The 8,123-nt window shown below is 40.3% G+C and overlaps 1 pseudogene; it reads left to right on the top strand.

Moving 5' to 3' along the window:
• The first annotated feature begins 898 nt into the window (after positions 1-898).
• The window catches only part of LOC102833345, a 9,084-nt pseudogene continuing 1,859 nt past the window's right edge, over positions 899-8,123 (top strand).

Below are 8,123 nucleotides of genomic sequence, written 5' to 3'. Positions count from 1 at the left end.
CACTTCTTCCAAAACGGATCTATTGGTTCTTTTGGCAGCCCATGGCACTTTCAATATTCTCCTCCAACACCATAACTCAAAAGCTTGTTTGAAAGGATGCAAATAGTAGGGTGTAATTGGAATGGAGGCTGCCTGTGGAGGAAGGGCTCTTAGCAAATGTCAAGAGCCAGGCCTGGAAGGACAGGGCACTTCATCACAGGTGGGAGCCACCGAAGGAATTTGTAAGGGATATTAATAAGGTCACAGAGGCTAAATTATGCAAATAAAATGATAAGTTGACCTCATAAAAGTACTAAAAATTGGCACAAATATGCACAAACAAAAAATTTCATAGAAATGTATAATAAAAAGATCTATGGTGTTATTAGGTGACGACAAGTCCATTTTGTCTCATAGGAGCCCCATGTGACAGACTAGAAATGCCCCATAGAATAGGCTGTCACCTTTAGGAGAGCAGACCATCAGGTCTTTCTCCTGAGGACCCACTGGATGCATTCAAATTGTCAACTTTTTGATTAGCAGCTAAGTGCTTAACCATTGCACCATTGTACAAGACAAACTGTTGTTGTTAAGTGTCACTAAGTTGGTTCCTAGATAGGGTTTCCAAAGAGCATCTGGTGAGTTTGAACTGCTTACCTAGTGCTTATTCTACAGAGCCACACCAGGACTCCTACAAGACCAACACCCAATAGAAAATGAGTAAAAGCCAAGAAACAATTAGCAGAGAAATGCAAAAGGGTAATAAACATAAGGGGAAGTATTTACCATCCGTTGTGATTAAGGAAGTAAAGATTAAAATAGTGAAATGTCAATTTTTTGGCTAAGAAGTTGTTAGTTGAAAAAATACACTTACCTAAAGAGAAAATCAGAAGAGCTTAGAAACAAGGTGAATGGAAACATGAATCACAGGGAAGAAGCGCGAAAACTTATAGTACATGAAGGGTGGGTGTTGGTCAGCAGGGACCATGGAGAAATAGAAGAAATCTCACCTTCTCTGTCGCCCGTGCCTCCCTTCACTGCCAAAGCTGCTCACAAGATGGTGAAGTCAACTCTCGTCAGTAGTTCACTAGTCAGTCTCCCTGTCTCACTGTCTCTGCTTGACCTCGCCTCCCAGCAAGCACTCCATCCACCTCTCTAACCTTTCTTCTGAAGTCCAGGGTGCCAGAATTTTCATCTGTATCTGTTTAATTTTGTCTCTTGGATCTTTGTTGTTGAGAGTCTGTGTAGTGCATCTGCCTAGTCTGCCATCTTGCCATAAATCCCTTTGTCGTTTTCTCATATGCTTTATAATAAGCCCCTGTGATAATCCTGTGCCCTTCAAGAAATCTTATCAAGATTACACTTTTAGTATTCCAAAAAACAGCCACTGTAACCTTCTGAGCTGACCTTTCTGCCTTGAATTTAACCAGCAAATCCCCTTAGAAGCCAGATTTGATAGTACCTTGCTCTCTACATTGAACTGGTAAATCTAAGACTCATCCTGGTTACAATTTGTTCCATAGTATCATCTACATTAGCTATGTTCTTGCTTAAAAGATTGATGAAGTAAAAAAACTTTCTGAGGCCAAGATGTTCACTTAAAATTGAAATTGTCAAACCATGTTAGATCCCAAGTTCAATAGTTACTGCATCAATGGTGATGCCACAATCTTCTTCCACTAGTTTCTGGACTCTACTCACAGTTGAGAATCTTCCCTCTCTTGGTTCATCTTTAAGTTTTTCCAACCCTTCTTAAATACTTGGTCCATCTAAAAAATTATTTTATGTGGCATTCTCATAAACTTGTTGCAAAGCTTCATTGATTTGGGAAGATGTCTTCATGAGTTTTATTAAAAATTTGCCTGATTTCAAAATAATTTTATTTATATAACACAAAAAGTACCCTTTTTGTGAAGGTACCCTAATGAGACTAACACAAGTGTATTATTGACTTGTCTGCAACTGTTCATTTATCACAGAGACATGTTTTAACATGTTTTGTTTATGTTGTTGTTGTTGTTAGGTGCCATAGAGTCAATACCGACTCATAGCAACCCTATGCACAGCAGAACGAAACACTGCCCGACCCTGGGCCAACCTCACTACTCTTGCTATGCTTGAATCCATCGATGCTGCCACTTGGCCAATCCATCTTGTTGGGGGTCTTCCTCTTTTTCTCTGACCCTCCACCTTACCAAACATGATATCCTTCTCTAGCTACTTGTCCCTCCTGACAATATGTCTGAAGTATGAGAGACAAAAATTTGGCCATCCTGGCCTCCAATGAACACTCTTCCAAAATGGATTTATTGGTTCTTTTGGCAGCCCATGGCAGTTTCAATATTCTCTTCTAAACCCATGCAAATGTGAATTGCAATCCTAGTAGCAATACATTTTGACTTACCCTCACATTAGGATATTGGAAGATAAAACATTAAAACTTAAGAGAGTCTAAGTGTACAGAGCTTTTACAGATAATTGACATTTTCTTCTTTATAATTTTATTTTCCTAAATTTTCTTTAATGACACTTGTATCACTTATTAAAATAATAACTTTATATATATATATAGTTTTACTGTAAGAAATAGAACCTCTATTGAAAAAAGATCAGTCCTGGCCTAGACAATTCACTCTGAGGCAACCATTTTCAGATCTTCTAATTGATTCTTCTGGTATTTCTACATAATATTGTCATTGGGTTGATTGATTTTTGTGATTTCCTACTAACTTCCTGTTATATAGTTTACAGATTTAGCTCTCTAACACTACCATCCTCCTCTCACGTCATCTCTCCTCTCAAGTAAGTCACAATGAAAAAAAAAAGCCAATGTTTTAAAATTGTTATGCTTATATAATATCGTTAACTTCTGAGTCAGACTCTGAATTATAGTTACATATGCTTACTTGCGCTGTGGGCTAATGCGCCAGACTGCAAAGCCTTTTGAACTGCAAGGTTGGCGGTTCAAGCTCACCAGCTGCTCCTTGGAAACTCTGTACAAGGTTGCTATGAGTCGGAATCCACTTGACAGCACTTAACAACAACAACATGCTTACTTGCATAAAGTTTTTGTCCCTAGAATTAATAACTTCAAAATTGTCTCATTTTTTATTTGCTTAGTTTTCTATGTTGGCAAAATTTTTTAAATTCTCCAATGTTTGTCAGATGCTTTTAAATAATTTTTATAATGCTCAGACACATTTAATAATACACCCTTTCCAATTCCCACCCCACTCTCCAGCCCCGTCCCCAGATGTCTCCCTCCCACACACTTCCATCCTCTTTGTCTTGTCTGGACAGGGTGTTCTGGATTACTGCCCAGCAGTTTCCTAGAATTGCCCTTTGCTGTGTTGAATTCCATTTTCTAGATCCCATGTATTCATTTTTGGGCCACAATCTCTTTCTGGGTGAACCCATCCAACAGAATTTCCTATGTTAATTTTTTTTTTTTTTTAAGTTCTTACTATCTGAAAATATTTTAATTCTATTTTCATACTTGATTTACTGGGTATAGAATTTTATGCTCACACTTGATTGACAGGATGAATTGGCTGCATTGAATTCTAAACTGAAATGATTTACCCTTAGCATTTGAATCATATTGCGTTATTATTGCATCAAGTATGGAGTCCTGGTGTGGCGCTGTGGATAAATGCGCTAGACTGCAAAGCCGTTTAAACTGCAAAGTTGGCAGTTCAAGCTTACCAGTTGCTCCTCGGAAACTCTATACAGGGTCGCTATGGGTTGGAACCGACTTCATGGCACTTAACAACAATAACAACATCAAGTATTCTGTTGAGAGACGTGATGTCATGGGGTTTTTTAAAATTTCTATGTGGCATTTTTTTCTCTTCTTTGTAAGTTTTCATCTCTGATATTCTATAATGTCATGATGACTTGGGATGGGTTTTGATGAGCCTCTTTAGTCTGGAAACAGGTCCTTTCATCCTGTTAAATAGTCTTGTGTTGTTGTGGTGGCTTTTTTGTTGTTGGTGTTTTTAAATGACTCAGTTTCTCTTTCCATCTGGAATGTCTGTTAATCAGCTGAGGTAGCAAGTGCCATGTGGGTGGGAGTCAAGCAGCTCCACATGTATAGAGAAAGGGGTATAGTGTCCAGGAACAAAACAGGACATAGCACAAGTGCTCTATTCACAGTCAGGATTTAATATCAGAAGCAGAATTTTCTCTAGCGCTTTTAAATAGAAAGGAATTTAAGAGGTTAAATTTTTCTGGATGGGCTAGAGGAGTACACTCTAGACTGGACTTCTTAGGGCTACCTCTAAGAAGGATGCAAAACCTGGGAGGCCCGCTAACTCTGCCACAATGAAGAAGTGGAGAATTAGAAGTCTACAAGTGGAATTGTCTAATTGAAGACTACACTATCATCACTGGAATCCAGGCATCAGGCAGTAATCAATGTCTCTACTGCAACTGCCTCTTGACAACCCCACAAGGACTCTGGAGTGCTGCTGTAGGCAAATCTCAATCTTCACAACAGTACAGGCCAACCAGAAAAGCTGTTAGCAGGAGATGGTCTTACCTCACACCCCTTTTCAAACATTTGCTCCTAATTGGCAGTTATTGGCATTAGAAAGGCAGTTATTGGCATACTAGCTTTTACATAACAGGAAAGCTCCCAGCGGTTAGAATTGAGGAATAGAGCCAAGATACCACATCTATCATGGAGTCCTGATGTGGTGCTATGAGTTAATGCACCAGACTGCAAAGCTGTTTGAACTGCAAGGTTGGTAGTTCAAGCTCACCAGGTGCTACTCAGAAGCCTTATACAGGGTCACTATGGGTCAGAAATGACTCGACGGCATTTTAACAGCAACAACCACATCTACCACAGTAGATGGTACTCTGTCTGCCAGCCATGACACTCACAGGAGGATTAAGGAATTGCTGGAGTGACAAGTGTGACCAGAAATGGTCAAGACTAATTAGCTGGAAAACCATTAAGGTCTGACATGAGTCATATATCATTGTTTGGGAGTAAAGAATGGGCATTTCACTTATCTAATGCATACTTAGACTCAATTCTACAAAGGATTAAAAGATAAAAGGAAATCTGTGTTGGAAGAAAAAGGCAGGAGGCATTCTAATTAATCTATTGTTAGCTGCTTGCTGGCGAGCTGCTCACTGACTTCTGGTCATCCCATATACAATGGAATGAAACACTGCCCAGCCCTGTGCTATCCCCAGGACTGGTTGTGTTAAGCTATAGAAAATAAAGAATAAAGGGGTTTGGGCTGTTTTATCTTGTTGAAACACTTGATATGTAGGTATGGACAATAGTAGAGGGCAAGAAGACAGCCACCACAGCGGCCAAGAAGACAGTTACAGCAGTCAAAACAGCAGCAACACCTGGCAAGAAGGGAACCACCCCAGGCAAAGCAGTGATGGTGACCTCTGGTAAGAAGTGAGTTGCTCCTCCAGCCAAGAGGACATAAAAATGACAAGAATGCTAGGAAGGAAGAGAGCGACAAGGAAGATGATTACAACAGTGAGGAAGAAAATGAGGATGAATTTGAGCCAATTATGATGAAAGGAGCAGCACCCCCTCACTTTGAGGATGAGGATGATAAAGAAGATGACTGTAAAGAAGAGGCCATGGACATTATGATGGCAAAAGGCAAGAAAGCTCATGCCAAGGTGGTTTTTGTGAAAGCCAAGACTGTGGACAACAATGAGGAAGATGATGACGATGAGGAAGACTGTGACAATGATAATAAGGAAGAGGACAATGAGAAGGAAGATGATGATGATGAAGATGAGGAAGAGGACGAAGAGAAGGAAGAACCTGTTAAAGAAGTATCTGGAAAACGAAACAAGAAATTGGCCAAACAGAAGGTGCTCTTGAAGCCAAGAAGCAGAACATGGAAGCTGTATAACCAACAACAGCTTTCAATCACTTTGTTGGAAACCTGAATTGCAACAAGTCTGCTCTGGAATTAAAAACTGGTCTCAGTGATCTTTTTGCTAGAAATGAGCTTGTTCTCATAGATGTCAGAATTGGTATGACTAGGAAATTCAGTGATGTAGATTTTGAATCTGCTGAAGATCTGGAAAAAGCCTTGGAACTCACCAGTTTAGAAGTCTTTGGTAGCAGAATGATAAAGGCCACCAGTGAAAAACTAGGGACGAATTTGAGGGCGCTAATACAGAGCACACACAGACTACCAAACATTGTGAAAATTGCACAGACAAAATAGATGATTGGGACATACTAAACATTTAAAACTTATGTACATCAAAAGACTTCACCAAAAGAGTAAAAAGGGAACTCACAGAATGGGAAAAAAATCTTTTGCAATGATACATTAGACAAGGGACTAATCTCTAAAATATATAGGAAACTACAACACCTCTACAAGAAAAATACAAATAATCCAATTAAAAAATGGGCACAGACACTTCACCAAGTAAGAGATTGAAGAAATGTTCATGATCACTAGCCATTAGAGAGATGCAAATCAAAACAACAATGAGATATCATCTCATACCAACAATAACAGCGAAGTTCAAAAAAGAAGACAATAAATGCTGGTAAGGCTATGGAGAGACTGGGATCCTCCTACATTGCTGGTGGCATTCCAAACTGGTCCAACCACTCCGGAAAACAGTGTGGCATTTTGTAAGAAAGTTGAAAATAGAAATACCTTATCATCCAGCAATCCTTCTACTTGGTATTTATCCACAAGAAATACGAGCCATATCACAAGTAGATATATGCACACCAATGTTCATAGCAGCACTGTTGACAATACCAAAAAGATGGAGATAGCCTAAGTGCCCATCAGTGGAAGAATGGATAAACAAACTTACACATAATGGAATATTATGCTACCTTGAAGAATAACAAGGAAGTTGCAAGCCACTGCATAACATGGATGAACCTTGAGGACATTATGCTAAGTGAAATTAGTCAGTCACAAAAGGAGAAATACTGCATAGGACCATTATTGTAAAAGCTTAAGAAAAAATGCCCACACTAAAAGGGGAAAAAAGAAAAATTCTTTGTTGGCTACCAGGGTGTAGGGGGTGGGGCAAGGGGAGGGAGGTGGAGCACAGGGTAGGGAACAGACACATGATAGTTTGGGTGTAGGAGGGTAATACACAAGAAGAGGGAGGGGAATGGAAGAACAAGGCGGATGGGAGAACAGTTAGGCAGGTTTGCATGGGCTGAGTGGGACAGAGGTGGATAGTGATGTGTGCTGAACGTTAGAACCATGGGGCTCTGTGATACAGGGATTGAGGCATGGTTTGAATGGGTAAAAGAGGGGAAATAATGTTAAGATGGTTGACTGTCTTATGAATCGTGGTTTCCCTTGCCTTTGTTATTGTTGCTGTTAGGTGCCATTGAGTTGATACCTAACCACAGTATGACAAACTGACAGAAAAGCGGTGGTTCCTTTGCTTACTATTGTAAAATAGACACTTGAGGGAGCGAGAAAGGAATAGCCAGAAACATCACTTTAGAAAGCTTGTAAGCCTATATTTAGCCTATAAGTGATTGGAATGCCTAAAATGAGGCTGGAACTTGCCCAGTGAAAGAGGCTTCCTGCAGAGCCTTTACATTGCATATGACCATAGGTGGAATCCTGATCCCCATCCAGAATCTTCTGAGATGGGAAATTTCCACTTGAAAAGACAAGCAGACCAGCCTGGAGCAGCTAGAGGAACAGAAGATACTTCTTGAAAGAAAGACCAGCAGGAAAAACCAAAAACAATAACTGCACTCTGACTACTACATGAACAAGTAAGCTGTTCACCGGGAGCCATCAAGGGAAGCAATCAAGTCCCCTCAGGGCAAACACCCTTCCAAGACTAAAACTCAAAGGGAATACAGGAACAGGCTTATATTCTTGCTGGTGATCACGTTGGTCTACGGATAAGGGGAAGTGGGGGAAAACAGCAATGAAGCTGTGAACTAAGTCCGACCATGTTCAATAGACTCTTGTCAACCTGGATCACGACCTGGGTGGCCGGCAGTATAACGAGACCTGGGGACTCCTGATCCCATGGACAGGGACATAGTCACAGAGGACTAGAGCAGAGAGTGAAGCTTCCAGCTGATGTGAAGTGAAGGGAGATGCACAAGAACGCCCAGATAGTACCCATTTGACCTAGCTTCAATGGCT

Source organism: Chrysochloris asiatica, unplaced genomic scaffold (genome assembly GCF_000296735.1).
Source record: "Chrysochloris asiatica unplaced genomic scaffold, ChrAsi1.0 scaffold00019, whole genome shotgun sequence".
NCBI classification, from domain to species: Eukaryota; Metazoa; Chordata; class Mammalia; order Afrosoricida; family Chrysochloridae; genus Chrysochloris; species Chrysochloris asiatica.
The sequence above is the reverse complement of the archived record's forward strand: the minus strand, read 5'-3'. Positions and strand labels throughout refer to the sequence as shown.